Below are 18,452 nucleotides of genomic sequence, written 5' to 3'. Positions count from 1 at the left end.
TAAACTCGAAAAAAGAGAAGAGAATACAACAGTAGTAGCCATCCTTTTTTTACCAGTTGTTGGTATGATATCACCATTTGAAATGAAGTGCAATTTACGCGTGATATGAATTTTCAAAGTGATGAATTAAACTTATATGAATCTATACCAGCAGTCTAATCGCAAATCACAGAAATCAACAGAAATTCCAGATGGATATTTAAAATCGGTTCCAAGTTCAGTACGGCTCATCTTATGTGACTACTTCAATCAGTTTCTGCAAGTCTAAATCCATGCATTACATCAACTCAGTTCAACTTCAAGACTGAATAGGGTATAGGTTGAAAAGACTAAGAAGAAAAGAAGCAGCACGCGATGCAGTGATGTAGGCCCAAGGAACTTTGACCTCGAACCTTGACCTTTGCGGCTATATGTCTGAGTTTGCCTTCCATATTAAAGACACGATCAAACTTTGTGAAAACCAAAAGATGACCTACTTTCCTTTTTTCAATTCTTTATCATTTTACGGGTTAAATCTGCAACCTTGTTTTCTTCTAAGTACCTGAAGAATTGTATAGTTAAATTGGATTCATCTGTGCTATTAACAATTTTCACTCTTATAATTGACTGTGCTTATGACCTACTTTTCAGTTCTTTGATTCTTGGAGGGAAGGGGGTCATAAATTCTGAAACATCGTTTTCTCCAGAGTGAGTAAAGAAATTAAACAGTGAAACAAGTTCGTCATTATGTCTAATTTGTTGAAGTATTTGATTTTTGTTTGTTTGTTTGTTTGGTTGGTTGGTTGTTTTTTTTTTGTTTGTTTGTTTCTTTGTTTTGTTTTTGTTTGTTTTTTTTTAAGGACTGTGAATATTTGGCATCGGAGTCTGAACTGAGCAACACATCTCCTGTGCGGCAAACTATAATCTCCCGCGCACAGTGGGGTCATCTCTTGCCTGTGATTTTGGTGCGGATCCAGACCACAGAAATTTATGTGATCTAAATCTAGTGGTGTGCGCAATGAAAAGGGTGTGACGTCATAATGCATGCGGTGAAATTGTATTTTTTTTTCGTCCTTAACGATTTTGTAAGGCACAAGAAGAAAATATGCGGATATGTTTACAAATAATAGATGTTTTCATAGTGATTATTTTATAATTCAATGTCCATACATATGGTATAGAATATGATCGTCTGTTTTCCAGGAAAAACATACGTATATATATATATATATATATATATATATATATATATATTGTATGATCATTATTTTGTATATTTTAATCTGCTTACAGTTTGATAAATCGTAATGGACACAATGGCACGGCAGTCATTGATCGCCAGCAGTTTGACTATAATCCAAATTACATGATGTCCACACGTGAGCAGCATTGACTTTGTCGCCACAAGGAGAAATTTATCTCCATTCTCTCTTTTCCGATTTGTCGGCCCTCCTCCGATATGTTCCATGATAACAGAATATCTCTTCTAACCGTTGGGAATGTTGAACATAAATCTTTAGGGTGAATTCTAGAGCAATTTCGTACCCTACTTACACTCTCAATAAAATTCTCTGGATGCTTTATGGCCGGTCCACATTGAAATTGTCGCCCCACCTGCGATGATTTACCGCATTCTGTCTAAATATTATCAGTCAATTTCACCATTTCCCTCTCCTGCTCTTACTCTGGCTCTCTCCTCCGCTGCTTTCGCCTCAGTCACAGTTTCAGTCAGGATGCAATGAATAGAGGGAGCCCTCCCACCTTCCTATAATCAATGACTGGGGTAGCCGGACCCATGTATACTTCTTTAAACAAACGATAAACCTTAGATCTCTTGCGATGTAAAAATCAAAGATATATTTAAAAAAAAGGCCAATCAACTGATTCAAAGGAATGCGAGGAACTGCAGTAAAAAGTAGGATGCAATGTGACTGTAACATAAGCAAAATGCCTCGGCTAGACGAGTCATAACTTTTACCCCCATCACTGTCAATACAAAAATATTCCTTTTTTATTTTGCCAGCGACAGGGCGAGGAGTTAAAATCGGTATTTCACTTGGGGAACTGCCGTCAAACTTCTTTCACAGATTCGTGTTTTTTTTTGTCCAACGATTACAGCAAAGCAGAATTCGAAGAACATTGATCGTGTGCTGCTATAACAGTAAACAGTACGCACAAGAACATTATATTGAAATTGTTTTTTTATCAATTCGAATGGTGTGCAAAAGATCCAGCTTCTCTATAAGTATACTAGTAATGTCCATGATTTAAGCAGGGAGGTGGAAGAGAGATCGGTTTTCCTCGTAGCATTGGTTTCAAACACTCGTGCAACTCAAGGACTCCCCCTACCTCGTTTCAGTGGTTTTAGGGAGGGCGATGATGATTTTTTAAGGTTCTGTGATCTTTGCTCTGACACCACTGGACATGCTGGGCTTGCATGTCTTTGTTGACAAGATCACTTTCAATCATTCTTAGGGACACTGCACCAATCATCACTGCTATGGCGGTGCCAGATAGTTGGTGTCATCTTGCATCTGTTTGCAACGTAACATATGGTATGAACCTTCGAAGTCGTAATTACTTGATTATCATGACGTAATAAACCCTCGATTTGAAGGACTTTTTTTGTCACGTCAGGTCAAAACAGGGAAAGGTTATGGTGAAGATTTGAGTGTAGTTGACTGGGATACTCCTTAGACTATGACATGATCACATCATCAAAGTGGCATATTGTGTTTCAGACGCCATTTTGACGAATCCTCTGCCTTTCTTTCATCGATTTTACTTCAGTGTATTGAATTAAACCGTAAGTTTTGGTTTAGCATTGAGCGTGCCAAGAAGACTCGGAGAGGCAACCTCAGAATACATGGACCAGAATACCCCTGTAGAAGGAGCGAGCGAGAGAGGGAGAGACAACTAGTCCAATCACATGGTGAAATTGCCCTTCCCTAGACATTTTCGTCCTTGTGATGGATTATTGGAACGATTTAATTCAGTCAGATTGACCAAGAGCAGCTGAGGCGTCAGAACCATCAAAGTCATGAACAAAGTGTTAATTTGTTCATCCGACGGTAAGGAAAGACTTGAAAATGAGGAGAGAAAATAATGAGAGAAGAAAAACGGCAGAGAGTGAAAGGGGCAAACAGACAGACAGACAGATAGACAGACAGACAGGGACATGATCACAGCTGGCATGAATTAGCTTATAATTTCATTCAACCACCACGCAGGCTCGCCGGTGGACTTGGTAAACGGAGGTCCCTCACGTAATCTCGTGCCGACTAGAATTCGACGAACTCCCCACAGAATGTCTCTAAAATGTGAGCGGACATGAAAGCATGAGAAGACTACTGGAGATTTAATTGGGTGTTTGGTCATTTCATTGTGGGTGCCGAGATGAGCGTTTCTCGAAGGAGCCTTCAGTGTAGAGATGCTCCTAGCCTGGAGATTACCATCCATGTACCCGAAACACCACTAAGGAAATTGGCTAACCTGTACCGGAAATGATCGTATCATCCTGTTGTAAATCCTCTCGGTCAATGTCAATTTCGCCCTTATGACCATGAAATACATACACCACAGCATCGATTAGTGACCTTGACGAAATTTGTCATTTTACTTCCTGTCCCAAACGTCCTTGACTTCTTTTATTTACTTGCTCTAGGCCTTCTCAGCTGTTCCTACACCCAGGTTGTTATCCAGGGGAACACGTAATCGTCTCCACTATCGTAATCACCGCCGAGGATTAAAGGAAAAACCTCAGAAAAAACGATGCATTCAATGGACACCGCGTTTAGCCTCAGAACAATGGAAATCTGACAAACAGTAAGATCGTTCAATGTCAATATGTCTTTCTTTGTGAATGGCCGCTGTAGATTACTATTCTTGATCAAAAACTCTTCACATCTATGTGTGCAAAACGACCTAAGTTGTGATTCCAGCGAACAATAAGCATTAGTATGCATATTTCCCATGTCATAAAATACTGTCTAGAAAACGTTATTTTCAGGACACATTCTGATCAGTGTTATGGAGACATGTCCTTTTCGAGATAAACGTATAGGCGTATCAAAGCAACTTGCACGTACAAGAGCAGAGGACTAAATCTGTGGCGTATACATTGTTCCAAGGCTATTGAGAACCGCTAGGTCCAGAGAAGCAATTATTTTCAAACTTTGTTGTCTGCTCTTCCACCTCCTTGCTCTTACCAAGGAGGCACTATAGGCGAGCTCGCCTTAGACCCATGGACCCTACCATGTGGGAGGGTCCACGGCAGGCTCTCCCTCCTTGCTCTTTACCAAGGAGAGATGATACCCCCTTGCTCCTATGGAATAGGCGTATTACCCATGCGCTTGTCCGAGTAATCACGACCGTTCACTGGCAGTCTTGCAGTCTGTTCTCCGTAATGATGTGACTTGGTGGTGTGGTTGTACTTGTATTTGACCACTGCTTCGTGAGGCAACAGGAAACTGTTACAACCAGTTCACCCTCCCCTTCCCCCTGAGTAATCGTATTGAGCCGTCCATCGGGACTTCCGTGCAGCCGTGCTGACCCCCTCCCTCCCTGAGAGTACGCCTTCCTCAATGGATAGCCATGCTCCTAATTCACCCAGCGCGGCTCAAGCTGATAACTCGTGCTGTTGCTGGCGTCGGGCGGCTACTGACTCACTACTAGGTCAGTCTGTTGTGGCAGACCCTGTTCTCTGTAAACGCTTTCAACATCTTCAGTTCGTGAAATGGAGATGAAAATATGTTATAGAAATGAAACCGTTATTCTCTTATACATTCATATTTGTCCATAGATAGGTAAAACATGACGTAATTAGATAACTTATATAGATAAAGTAGCGTGCATTCTTACAGGTTTCCGGGGCACTTGCGCTAAGATTTTCACACAACCTTTTTTACCAATCGAGTCAAGTTCATTGATTTTCATGCTTTGCTGCCGTTGTCTTCATATAAACCTAAGATATGTAAGCCAGAGGCAGTGCGATGAAGAACGATCGTTGTCTATTTCTCGTTTGAGGAAAACAGGTATAGTAGCTGGGAAGAGACTACGCGCTTTCTAACTCGAGCACCACCTGTGCGTTCGGACACTGACCGTGCAAATAGCAAGTAGGTGTAAGTTGGTTTAGCTTGGTTGGCCCGTAGTTCTTCCGACTCCCACGCATATAGCAGCTGTATCTGAAGCCAGCGAATAATGGTCATGATACAACTTATCGCACGATTACGGTCTGCTACTTGTGCAACCAGAAACAAAAAACCAACAACAACGACAAAAAAAAATGTCGCTACCCTGGATCTTTCGTGAAGCCGCTACCCTGGACGCTTACCGCCAAGCGTCAGCCCTAGACACAGCCTCTGTCCTTTTTTTTTCCCCGCCCACAACTTCACAAGCACTACGTGGTAAATGTGGTATAACGGTCATTAACAGTCTATCCAAAGACCAATACTGCATCTCTGGATTGTCTGTACAACTTCAATTCTATGTACACATAGATCTTCACTAAATTTCCCACACATCAAATCAATCTGGGGTAGCCATACTTAGCAATGATAACATGCTGACGGGGGTGTCTGGTGAATACAAGTGCGGAATTATCTATCAATATGAATTATTTTTCTTTTCAGTGCAATCAGAGATATTGAGAGACTGGAAAAGGCATTACATTATCGCTAAATTAGATTTGCAAATGTGATTATGGTCGACATTTCTTTCTCTTTTTTTTTCTTGAAAACGAGTGAATCCTGATTTTCCGTGTTTTTAGTTTAGATTTATGAAACTTCTGCTCCTCTTTTCGATTGACTCGGTCTGACAACTATAGAGCATGAGGTTTAACATCTTTTTCTTTTTTTTTGGGGGGGGGGGGCAAACGATGATAAAACTGTTTTTAAACTATCGTCTGGTACAGTTCTTCCGACGCTTCTCACGAACCTACTGCTACAGAAAAATCGTGATTTCTTCATTTATCTTTCGTCTTCAGTGTTAAGGTTGAAGTTGGAAGTTTTTAAGTTTGCTGTCCATATATAATGTATAATAATATGTGTTTATCGCTGGAAAGATCTCGGTCACATGAACAAGTCATCTACATGGTGAACGGGGATAATGAACACTGTGCTGGTCTGATTTCAGTGGATTTATGGTGAATACACAACATTTTCTATGATAGTATACTCAAATTTGGACTACATTTTCTTTTGAAAATGGAAAAGAAAAAGTTGTATTCTCTCGATGGAAATTCGCTGAGACAAACGACTATGACTTCAAGGAGTAAGGGGTTTTAGTAGATAAATTAATTATCTGTGGGTCTCATTTAGCGATATCAATTTGTGTATACAAGTCAGTTGGCTTGATATGGTATAATGCCATGATGATCTTCTCTTCACAATGGTTGTGACCAATATTTCTGAAAACATGACTCTAATAATGTTTTGTGTTCAAACTAATATGAAAGCTGTGAGGTGATGATACATCACCTCTTCCAGCTCGCATGTCCCAAAGGGTTTAACATCATCACATCTGTCAAATGATTGCGATTGATATCTCTGATTCGCGAAAACATATTTTTGACAGAAGTTTGAATTTTGAATTTTGAATGATTTCACGCGGCACAGAGGAAGTGGTGGTGTGTTTAAATATATTTTTTTTTGCAGTGTCAGTTTAGCAATACCTCTGGACATCTACATCTGATCAGTAGCTGCACGAAATATGTTAATCTCCAAACTCATATCATAGTCTATATGACATTTACTGCATTGTTTTGCATTAAAAAAAACTTCTAGAGGAAAATCAGTACCTCCATGTTTTACTCGAGACGTTGTCAAAGAATTGTCATTCAATCTTCATTCTTCAAGTACCGAAACATTTGCTTCTCTCAGTAAAAAGGGTATCGAAGTCTCACTCTCAGTAGAGTGAAAACATTACCAGCTTTGGACAATTAATAAACATGCTACAATTGCAAATATACCAGAGATTCATTTAACATGATATAGGGTCTATACTAGAATAGATTAAACAAAACGTAACACAATTCCGAAAAGAACACAAGTATATTCAATATCAAACTTATTTGGAGTAATGACGTCTGTCTGTATTAGAAGGTTTTTACTTCAATACGGACAACAATGTGGTTTGGATGTGTGTTTAAAGATTAGTATACACCCCTTTTCCGTTTCAGTGGGAGAAACAAGTGTACAAAGCCAGGACAAGTAGAGGATGACGATACCAACGCAAAGCAACGTCAGACTCCCAGGCAGGAAGAGCCTCCACAAAGGAATTATGATATTGAGTTCATAGTCGTAATCACGGAAATTAACACGCAGCAGTATTGGTTCAAACATCTCGGACGCATAGTCCTATGAGAGAGAGCCAATCATGTACCACGAACATGTCTCTCCTGTAGACCTCCTCTACCTGTCAAGGATTCTGCTAGGAGGTGCCCGAGTTTGTCGCTTCGTCGGTGCAGCGCCTGAACTTTGGCGCGGTAAGTGGGGCAGACGTTCGCTGAGCAGGTCCCCGTGTGCCGCTCCCACTTCAAAATAATAAATAAACAATCCCAGAAAAATCCCAGACAGTGAACAAGTAAACGTTTTCTTGAATGGAATTCGCTTAGTTGGAGCTGAAGGGGTTGACAGAAATGATGAAAAGGAATGGAGGAAGTTTGTTTTTTTTTTTCTTTCTTTCCTGAATTTCCTTGGCGCGGAGTCAAATAAGCTAAAATGATGATATTGTTAAACCCTCACATTCAAAGTGCTGCGAAAATCAGTTCTAAATTTCGATAAATGATTCCAAATGGCACCAGTCTCCACACTCCAGGCGCGTATAAGTGTATTTGGGTGTGGGACCAAAAAAACTAACAGGGTTGTAACCGTGGACTGGAATTTAGGCTATGTCAGAATTCATTTTCAAACGACCAGTGTAACAGTATCGTCGTGAGGCGTGATCGATCGGACCCGCGGAGAATCGCCGGTTGTATGGCGCTCGGGCCACCCAAGCCGTTCGCGACCAAACAGCTGGAGGTTTACGCAGACACAATGACGTGAACAGCTGATTCGGCGTGGCGCGCTCAGGGTACCAAACCTTCGTGGCTCATAGTCTAGGTATTTCAGACCAGCTCTGCGAACCTGGGTAAAAGAATTTAACAGAGTCTTTGAGAAACATACGTTTCCGCGCTAGTAGTTATGTGGTAATCAATTTGGTTCAAATGAATAGATCAACGCTTAGTTGTACAATTGATGCACCCCTGCTTATTGTTGTATCAGAGGTAAAAACGATGAAATACAAACATTATCCGCAAGTTGATTAAAAGGCCGTTATCATTTTGAGCCAAAGCTGCTCTCGTCTGCACTGTCATGATCTCATGCCTGGGTGAATCGCGTCTAAAGAGACTGTTACGTGGATTGCAACCAGATTTTTGAAAAAATAGCATTCTCATTGGTCTTCTGGAGATGTATGAATGACACCACGTTCTTAAGCCTTGAAAACATTAAAAGTGTTCAGTTCATCTTGTATTTATGACAATGTGTAGCACAGAATCGAGGAGCGCTAATACGGAGACGCAAGAATCAAATGACGTCAAGCAGCTCTTTTTATATGCCAGTATAGAAGCCTATTGCAATTATATCCAGACTGTCATAATGTCCTTGACATTAAAGGGGAAAATCAAGTCCAAATATAAGTTAGTCTGATAAGAAAGAGTGAAATATTACGAGTTCAACGGTAAAAGTTTGATCGAAATCGGGTGAAAAATAATGAAGTTATGACATTTTGAAGTTTCGCTAATTTTCAGGAAACAGTTCTTGAACTATCAACATGAATATGCAAATGGCAAAGTGAGCATGTCATACCCTCCCAATTTGCCGTATAGTTTGTATATACAATTTTGAAATTTCCAGTTTTTCATTCAAACGCAGTTATGCCCGATGCTCAAATCCTGGTATGTCCAACTGATCACTATTCTGAAGTTATTCAACCATAAATAACATCATGTTTCAGACTCCAATGACAGAAACAATGAATTTTCGTCTTTTTTTTTCTTTTTGTGTGTGTGTGCAGGATCAATGGAAAATATTGTGAGGTTATGACATGGTTAGCTCACTCAATTGCACATTCATATTTACTGTACAAGAACTGTTTTTGCAGAAATTAGCAAAACTTCAAAATTTCATAACTTCTTTATTTTTCATCCGATTTCAGTCAATTTTTGACTGTTGAACTCATAGAATTTTACTCTTTTTTATCAGACTAACTTATAATTGGACTTAATCTTTTATCTTCGTGGTTTCGTCTTTTAAGGACATTTATACGGAATAGCAATTTCATTGTAGGCAGAGTTTCCCCGTATTCATCACTACTGTAGCGCGCGCCTTGTAAAGTTATCGGCTACACCAGGAAGTCAGATGGCTAGACCATGGACCTACTGTAGGCCCATGGCTAGACCAAGGAGGCGAGTCGATGACCCAAACGCATCCACACCATTTAGCATTCGTAGGCTCTCTTTCAGCCACACTATTCCGTGAAAACGTCTTTCCCACTGTGCTGTTGTAATGGTATCATTTTGGCTGACGAAGTAGACTACTGACTGGACAGAGGGGGCACAGTCCAAGAGAGGGTGACGGGGGCAGACAGACAGACAGACGGACAGGCAGGCGCAGACACCGTTAGTGAACGGCAGACGTCGGTAAAGGCTGGAGAAGGGGAATTTATCACGACCTTGCCACCTGTTGGTATTTTCGCGAGGGGGGAAAACGATCAAGAAGTTTTTGAATAGATTCACTATTGCGGTTCTCTGGCATTTCCATTTATATTCCTCATAACTTTGAAGCTGGGCTTGCTACCTCTGATACTCATATCTACGCGATACATGGATATTTGAACGAACTGTTGATCACCCGTTGCTCTGTCTGACACTGCCTGTGTTTGACTTGTATTCCGTAACATCACTGAAACCACTATATTCTCAATAGCAGTCTGTAATGTCGTTTGCTGCTTCTGAAACAATCTTATTTCAATCAAGTTCACGTATTATTTCTCGTATATAGCTTGAAGGGATAGAAGATTAGAAGATTCCCTTTTTCTCTCTGTATCTTTCATCCGTCTGTCTCTATACGATCCATACACGGGTGCATTTTATATAAAGAGATATGACAGTCATCCAGAGCTAAGAGCTAAGGCAAAATACGCCGTGCGATTTTTTTCTCTCCAAATATGCTATTTTGTCGAGAAAATGTGAAAGGCAAACCGCAATTTATGACCTTTGTGAACAATGTGGACTTTCTTGCCCTGGTGATCAAATTTTTATGTCATTTAGTCAGGAGCGTCAACACACACTAAAACAAAAACATAGAACAGCTCGGAGTTCATACATATCTCGGCCAAACATTTTTTTTTTTTTTTTTTTTTGCATTGTGAATGAGTGGATGTGTGTCCCCTCACCGAGCTCTCAAAGAGTAAACCAACGAACATTTTGAAAATACTGGTATTTCCGTAGGACAAGCCAGATTCTATGGGTTCGAACTGCACCTGTCACTTCCATATATGATCCCTCTCCAAGTTTTGGGTTTGTCTCCGGAACAATGAATATTGAAAGTCTGATACATTTGGCAAGTAAAACAGGGGTTAGCATTTACGATAAACGAGTATGGGAAGATTGCACAGCAAATTCTTCAGGTGGTTTTGTTAAGACATCTATCACACGTCCTGGAAACAACAATAACAACAACAAAATCCACCTGTTTTATGCCATGACATTGTGTAGGCATATACCTCCATTGGTAAAGTTCCTCCGCAATGGAATGCATGATGACATGTGTTGAATCATAACACCCTGCTCCATCACTTAAAATTACAATATCGATTAACAACGCTGATCCAAAGTGCGTGACGCATATTATAGTGTTAATTATATCTCTGCGCTTGAGAAAAGGAAAGACAATAGAAACTGTGAAGAGACGCATATTCAAGACAAAGTTGAACCTATTCATTTGTCTTAGATTCTCAGGTAGATTATTCAATGATAAAATAGAGGCGTTATATGCAAATGTTCGTCTTCCATAGAATTTGATTATTCTGTTTGGAATAACAAATAAGCCTTTGCTTTTTGAACGAAGATTCCTTTCTGGTGCATGTGATGATATAGATTTGAATTTGGTCTCTCATATAGGGTGCGGAGCAAGAATATAAAAAAAAAAACACATTCAATAGCAGTATTAGTGACATCTTAAACTGTATAGGACTTTTGACAGGAAGCCAATGTAAGCTTCTTGAAAACTGGTGAAATTTATTCATATTTGTGGATTTTGGATACCAGCAGAATACGCATATACACAGCAAACTTTTTGACAGCTTGCAATCTCTGTATCTGTTTGACCGGTAATACACAAAGTAATCCTTTTCAGACAATCATTGACAGAATGTTACTATTTATTTACAAAATAACAACTGGTTTAACATTCCAGATGATATTTTTGACACTTCGCTGATCGGGCCAGTAGGGATCATACGCCATTCTGCATTCAATGCGAGCACTATGTTGATTTGTTTGTTTGCATTTTGATTTTGTTATCGTCTCTGTTTAGCAAAATACTGTACTTTGAACACTCGAAATAGTGAGATCTGATATGGTTGATATAATATGTTTTGTTGGTTAATGACCTGCATAGATTTTTCATGTCTTTAAAGATAGACAAGATACAAAGCCTGATGTCGACGGAGAAAGAGTGGGTTTCTTAGTCCAGACTATACATGAAATTGTTACTCTTGATCGCTACGTTTCTCAGTCAGTGATCGGAATCTCGTGGCATCTCTCTATCGCAGAAGGTATACAGAGTGACACACGTAGAGACTTTTTATTCATTCTCATTTCGATTTTTTTTTCTTAATGTCAATGAAATAAGGCAACTTTGTTGTAATAATGCAAAATACATCATACCGCATCTTCACAGGACATTATTATGAGACGCTTGTTACTCATCTTGTGCTACAGTAAGCAGTGCCTTATATAGCTAACTGATCTATAGATCAGTTAGAAGGCACTGCTTGTATCAATCATCTTTGCCATAAGATTTTATATATTTGTCTACGGTTGACCCAATCAACACTTATCGAGGGAAATTCCCCGAGTCCATTATTTCATTCGCATATCCATACACGTGGATGCGTGTGGTCATGAGGCGATATGCAGCTACGATAGCTTGTTGTGCGAAGAATTCAATTGTGCACTTTTCTCTTACAGTGATGACATTAAAGTAACCATTCTCTGCATCTGCAAATGGGAAACACTGTGACACACAATGGGCGAGCCACAGCTTGAATGAAATATATCTTTTAAGATACGAGTCGTTCCTATGAATGGTGTGCAGTTTATAGTCATGCCATTCGCAGGCTTGTGGAGATTTGAAAAATTCGCTCCCAAATATGAATGTGGACTCAATGCTGAAATAGTAGTAGAACACATCACTGTATATCAGTGAAGTATGAGGGAAAAAACATTCCGGTCAATAGTTGTGAATATTTACAGTCTTGATTAAATCCATGTGCCGTATATATATGTCATCGCCGGAAAAGAAGACTACAACAATTCGAGATGTCATAGCCGGACAACGATTGAAAGAAAGCACAAAAGGTATTCAACATAATCATTTTCATTTATATGCAACATGAGGAAAGAGCACTTCACTCAACTCTTTCACAATGCAGAGGGAATAATATTACCCTTAAGCAAAACAATGTCAGTAGCAAGTCGAAAGAATGTATACTTTTCATTAAAAAAAAATGCAGTTTTGTAGCATTTTCTTTTATATTCTTCATGTCGTTGCCCTATTGCTAGGACCTACATCACGAACTGTTGTCTTCTTGTCCATCGATAGCGGCATCGGAACTTTAAAAATTCATAACATTTGAACATATTGTCCAATTCTCCTTAAAGGTACTGTTTACCTTTGGGAGCAGTGATTTAAAAAAAAATGTTCAAGATATCACATTTGATGCATATTTTAGGTCTGTTGTATCACAAAACATCCTGCAATATATTTGTTTTTTTTTTTTTGCAATATAGCCTAAGATATAAGGAGATATAGTATTACATCAGTATTTTTCTCAATAAACCATAACTGTAGACGGTTTAGTCTTGAAACTCTCTAATCATATAATTGTTCACATTTTGTGTATTTAACAATAACATCGATTATACGGATTCAAATTTTTACAGTGATTGTTTCTATCTCTAACTCACATCTTAGAACTATTTTAAAGTACAAATGCTGGGTTTTTGTTTCATCTGCAAATGACAACCTAAAGTATGCCATTAAAATTCACAGATGTCACGTATTATATTGGTGTTGCTACACTCAATCCAAATGTTTTGGTCGAATTTTCCTGTAATACGCACATATAGATGCACACACACACACACACACACACACACACACATACACACACACACACACACACACACACACACACACACACACCTTGGTCATATTAGTCTGGAACGGGAAAGGTCCATCTCAGTTTTTAAAAACAGCTTGAGAAGTGTCATATAAAAGTCATTGACACAAAGTGATAGTTCATCTTAACTTCCACAACTGCATTGAATCAGAGAGAGAGAGAAAAGAGTTTCACTAATATCGTTGCACCTACATATCTTGAAAAGCAATAAAAAGGGGTGGAACTAAAGTATGTTACACGCACACAATTCTGATAACAGACACTAAATTCAGGCGATATTTTGCTGGGGTGGTTTCAAAGTAGAGCATTAATTTAAAGCCCGCCTGCGAGCGCTGAGTTCCCAAACTGTGCATCGTGATTCAAATCATATTTCCATTAAGTCATTATAACACTGTCTGGGATAGTCGCAAACACAGCAAAGAACGTAATTTGATAATGGTACCTGCACGTCCGTTTCCAAAACGGTTCGGGGTTCATTGTTTCGCTTTTTTTGTTTTTATTAAAAGAAAGAAAACCTATCTCACTTGCAAATTTACCTTCTTTGCGTATGACAGGGCCTCACCTTTTTAAGCCATATCGTCGAGAATAGATGCCCTGCCGTCTGTGCTGTCAAAGCGAGGGTGGTCGATACTTCTCAACAGAATTACGGTTCTATGGAGAAAGATGTGAATTGTCCCAGACGGTCTCGCACTCCTTCGGTGTACCGACTACTGTGTCGGTCATATATCATCATCGTCATCGTTCCACGCATGTCTAAACATTTTAACAGCGGACAGGGGGTGAACAAACAAGTTTACACTGATTCGGAAAAGGAGGTGATGCCGTTGAGTAAAAGGTGAAGTTCAGTTTTGGCCTAAGGCTGTCGGAAAGTGCGCATTATTATCCCGTGTAATAATGCAACATTAATTCCGCCAGTGTTTCTACTGGCAGGTGTGCTCTTTTTTTTTTTTTTTTTTTTTTTTTTAATAATGTTGTAGCGTACACGTACTGTGGAAGTAAAGGAAGATGAACAAAGACAAACCTTCGATGTGACTTTTTTCCTGTTAATTTCACTCCTCTTTAAGATGGTAAAGAGGCATTACATACTATAACTAGTATGGCGTTTCCATGCTCCTTTTCTACCAAATGGTTATCAAAAAGCGCGGCTATTGATTGTCAGGAATCGTTTGCCATTTCTTGATTTTTTTTTTTAAATAAGTACTCGCGCCTACTTCTTTTTGGAGTGTATATTTGTCCATGCTGATGCATGCATGTGTACACGTTTGTGTGAAAGGATTTTGTGTGTGTGTGTGCTGGTGTGTGTCGGGCGCTTTTAACCCTCTGCGGGCTACATTAATTACCTGCCCATAGTAAAGGTCTTTGTGTGAAATTTGTGCATATTTGATTCATTGGCACAGAACGCGTCAAATTATTTGTTTTCATTTTGTTTGTTTGTTTTGTTTGTGTTTTATTTATTTACTTGTTTGTTTTGTTTGTTTGTGTTTTATTTATTAACTTGTTTGTTTTGTTTGTTTGTGTTTTATTTATGTACTTGTTTGTTTAATCATTTATTTATTTATTTATCTATCTACTTATCTGTTTATTTACTTATCTATTTATTTATTCATTTATTCATTCATTCATTCACTCATTCATTCATTCATTCATTCATTCATTCATTTTGATGTGTGTGTTTGTGTGTGTGTGTGTGTGTGTGTGTGTGTGTGTGTGTGTGTAGGAGGATATCTAGTGACAATACCCTGACGCATTGTCCCCAGATTCTGGAGTAAAGCATGTCTTTCGGAGAAATGTGCACAGAAATATATCATGCACCGCTTAAAGAGCAACATCACCCACGCATTCAGATTGAATGTCAAGCAATAAAAGGAGGACGACTCTCACATACAGTACTTGGGGAGTTACTATCCTCGTGTGGATTGTATGACATTGAATGAACACTCACTTGCAGAATGTCAATGGCTGGTATATATAGCAGTATACATGTATTCAAATGGGGGCGTAATCCCAACACGTTTGTATCTCTGATAAAGGGCTCACACGGGTAAATAATTCCCCAGGGAGACGTGAGTTAAAATTCAAATTTCAAAAAATTCTGTAAAATAGCTGGAAGAAATGAGGTGTTTCATCTTCACTAACCTTCACCTAATAAGTGAGCTATATCCTGTCATCCATCAAATTTCCAAGACAGGTTCTTCGGCTCAAACTCTGTCAAAGCCTAACTACGAGTTCTTTTCACTCAAAAATCACCTATTTTCCGTACACGCACCCAATGAAATATAGTCCCTTCAAATTCCATGAGAACAGCTTTCATCTTCAAACCAAAATGCAGTTTGTAGAAGAATTCTTATCAATATCTGCAGCTATTCAGTTTTATGCCAAACTGCATTAATGATTTTTGATTAATTTTTTCTTCATTTATTGGTATCTTTGGTACCAATTTGTGAAGGGGTCTGGGACAGTCCATTTTATTTACAGGTGTGAGCCCTATAGTGGAGGTCATATTTCTCATTTGACTTTTTAACATCATATATGTGTTTTTGATGATATTTGCCCCTACATCACATGGGAAATTGCACATTCAAGGGTTATAAAGCTTCTCAAAGAGACACTTTTGAAAATTATGCCCTCTGGAGTTTTTTCAAAAATAAATCTTGCAGTTTTGATTAGTTTTTCATAAGATGAATACATAGATGCAGGTAGTTATCATTAAGGGTGTGTCATCATCACCTTATTGCCTACAAAATACTGTAAAACACTTTTATTTATCAAACAGATTAACTTGATGTATTTTGAGCTGTTTCAGTGGTAACCCAAACAAAGAAATACATTGAAATGACACAATCATTCAAAGTTGTGTGATACTGATGACTAGTTTCTACCAAGATCTAGTACCACAAGAACATAATAAGAAAACAAATTGTAGTTAAGCAGAGTTGGGGGGGGGGGGGGGGGTAGAGGGGGGAGGGGTAAGGGTGGGGGGGGGGTGCGTAGGTAGGGGAGCGGAGGGATGGATTTGACAGAATAGATCAACATAAACCAGCAGAGCTTATATGGGATGAATACTTCCCATTGACTTGTGTGCAATGCGTGCATTCTCTGTAGGGCTCACACGGGTAAATAATTCCCCATAGAGACGTGTGTTAAAATTCAAATTTCAAAACTTTCTGTAAAATAGCTGGTAGTAATGAGGTGTTTCATCTTCACTATCCTGGATAAGTGAGCTATACCCTGTCATCCATCAAATTTCCAAGGCAGGTTCTTCGGCTCAAACTCTGTCCAAGGGTCCGCAAAACCAAACTACGAGATTTTCCGTACACGCACAATAATGAAATATAGTCCCTTCAAATTGCATGAGAACAGCTTTCATCTTCAAATCAAAATGCAGTTTGTAGAGAAATTCATACTCAATATCTGCAGCTATTCAGTTATATACCAAACTGCATTAATAATTTTAATCAAATTTTTTCTTCATTTATTTTGGTATCTTTGGTACGAATTTGTGAAGGGGTCTGGGACATTCCATTTTATTTACAGGTGTGAGCCCTAAACGGATAAATATTATAATTGCAAGGCATCCTTTTGTGCGGTCGTAATGTAACTTGTTTCATTTGCACATATTATGGCTTTAACAGGAATTTTTCGGGAGGGGGGAAGCAAGGACATTATGTTTTGGGAGGGGGAGGGAGTATCCCCTTCTATCAAGGGAGCTTTAGCATTTTTAGAAATGAAATTCAACGATCAGGTGCAGTCTTTAGGTGGAATATTTGGAAATTTTTCAATTAAACTAGTATGAAAAATAGATATTCAGGGACAATGTGAATGAATGGCTAAATCGTGGTATCATCGGGCACTTCTTGTTCTGCGTGTCTGACTTCACTGTGTACGAAGTCTACGGAGGTGGATGGCGCTCACCGCCAGTGACAAAATAGAAGGCAGTGAATGGAGTGGTGATAGATATCACACGTCCACCATAGAAAACACAAGAAAAAATGCTGTTTTTTTTATTGTTGCGTGCTTTTACTCATTTACTGATCCAATTATTTGAAAATCTAATATCCGAGTCTAAAGAATGAGGGGATTTGAAAATGGGCACATAATTTGTCATGTAAATTAGTTTGAACACAATATTTATAAATTTCCTTCTTTTTTTCACATGCAATCATTATATGCCCCAAGGCATTTGAATTTATTCAACCAGGAGTAACATATTGTTAAGCACAATATAGCAAATCATTTTACAGAGCAGAATGCTATATAGGCCCCAAAGAACAAATGAAATAATTGATACATCAAAATTTCTTTTAAATTAACATTCATGCAAATATTGCTTGCAAATTTCCACCAAGAACTACGATCTATTTCAACATTGACATTGTATACTACTATATAGGTAACATGTTGAGTGTGCCTTTAAATCTTTAATGTGGTCACGTGACAATCATTTTGCCTGCTGATTCGTTAAAAAGTCTGATAGGAAGTCTAACCAAGTCAATCTCCTCGTCGTGAGCTATCGTCGTCTACTCGATAGTGCACTCTGCGATCGCAGCCAAACTGCATCGGTCGGCAACCAGCTGACTGACGGTTCCCTGACACCTGTTGAAGTTGCCCACTTCTACAGGCTAATGTTTGTCTTTGTCTGGTACACGACGAAGCGATGATGATTTAAACACAAGCGCCAGATTTATGGGCAAGACATGCTGCCGAGGCCTGTGTGGTCAGCCACTCGTAGAAAGCGCATTACATTTTTTTTTTCTCACAAGCTGGTCGCGTGAAAGGGAAAAGGTAGACATTCACATTCGTAACGAGGGGAAAAACTCTTCATACATTTACAACTTAATATACTTCATTCACTGTTACTCTCATATGCCACGATCCCGGCGTTACTTTGGAATCCTTCTCAATTGCCGGTGCTATCTATCACTATTTCTTTCATGATCCAAGTACCGTCTGTATGCTGTCGAACTTTTCGAAAGAAGGTCTACAATTTGTTACCTTATATATCCCAATAAGAAAAGGTCCCCAACTTT

Source organism: Diadema antillarum, unplaced genomic scaffold, assembly GCF_040938485.1.
Source record: "Diadema antillarum isolate AM-2024a unplaced genomic scaffold, OU_Dant_1.0 scf00000039, whole genome shotgun sequence".
In the NCBI taxonomy this organism is placed as follows: domain Eukaryota; kingdom Metazoa; phylum Echinodermata; class Echinoidea; order Diadematoida; family Diadematidae; genus Diadema; species Diadema antillarum.
The sequence above is the reverse complement of the archived record's forward strand: the minus strand, read 5'-3'. Positions refer to the sequence as shown.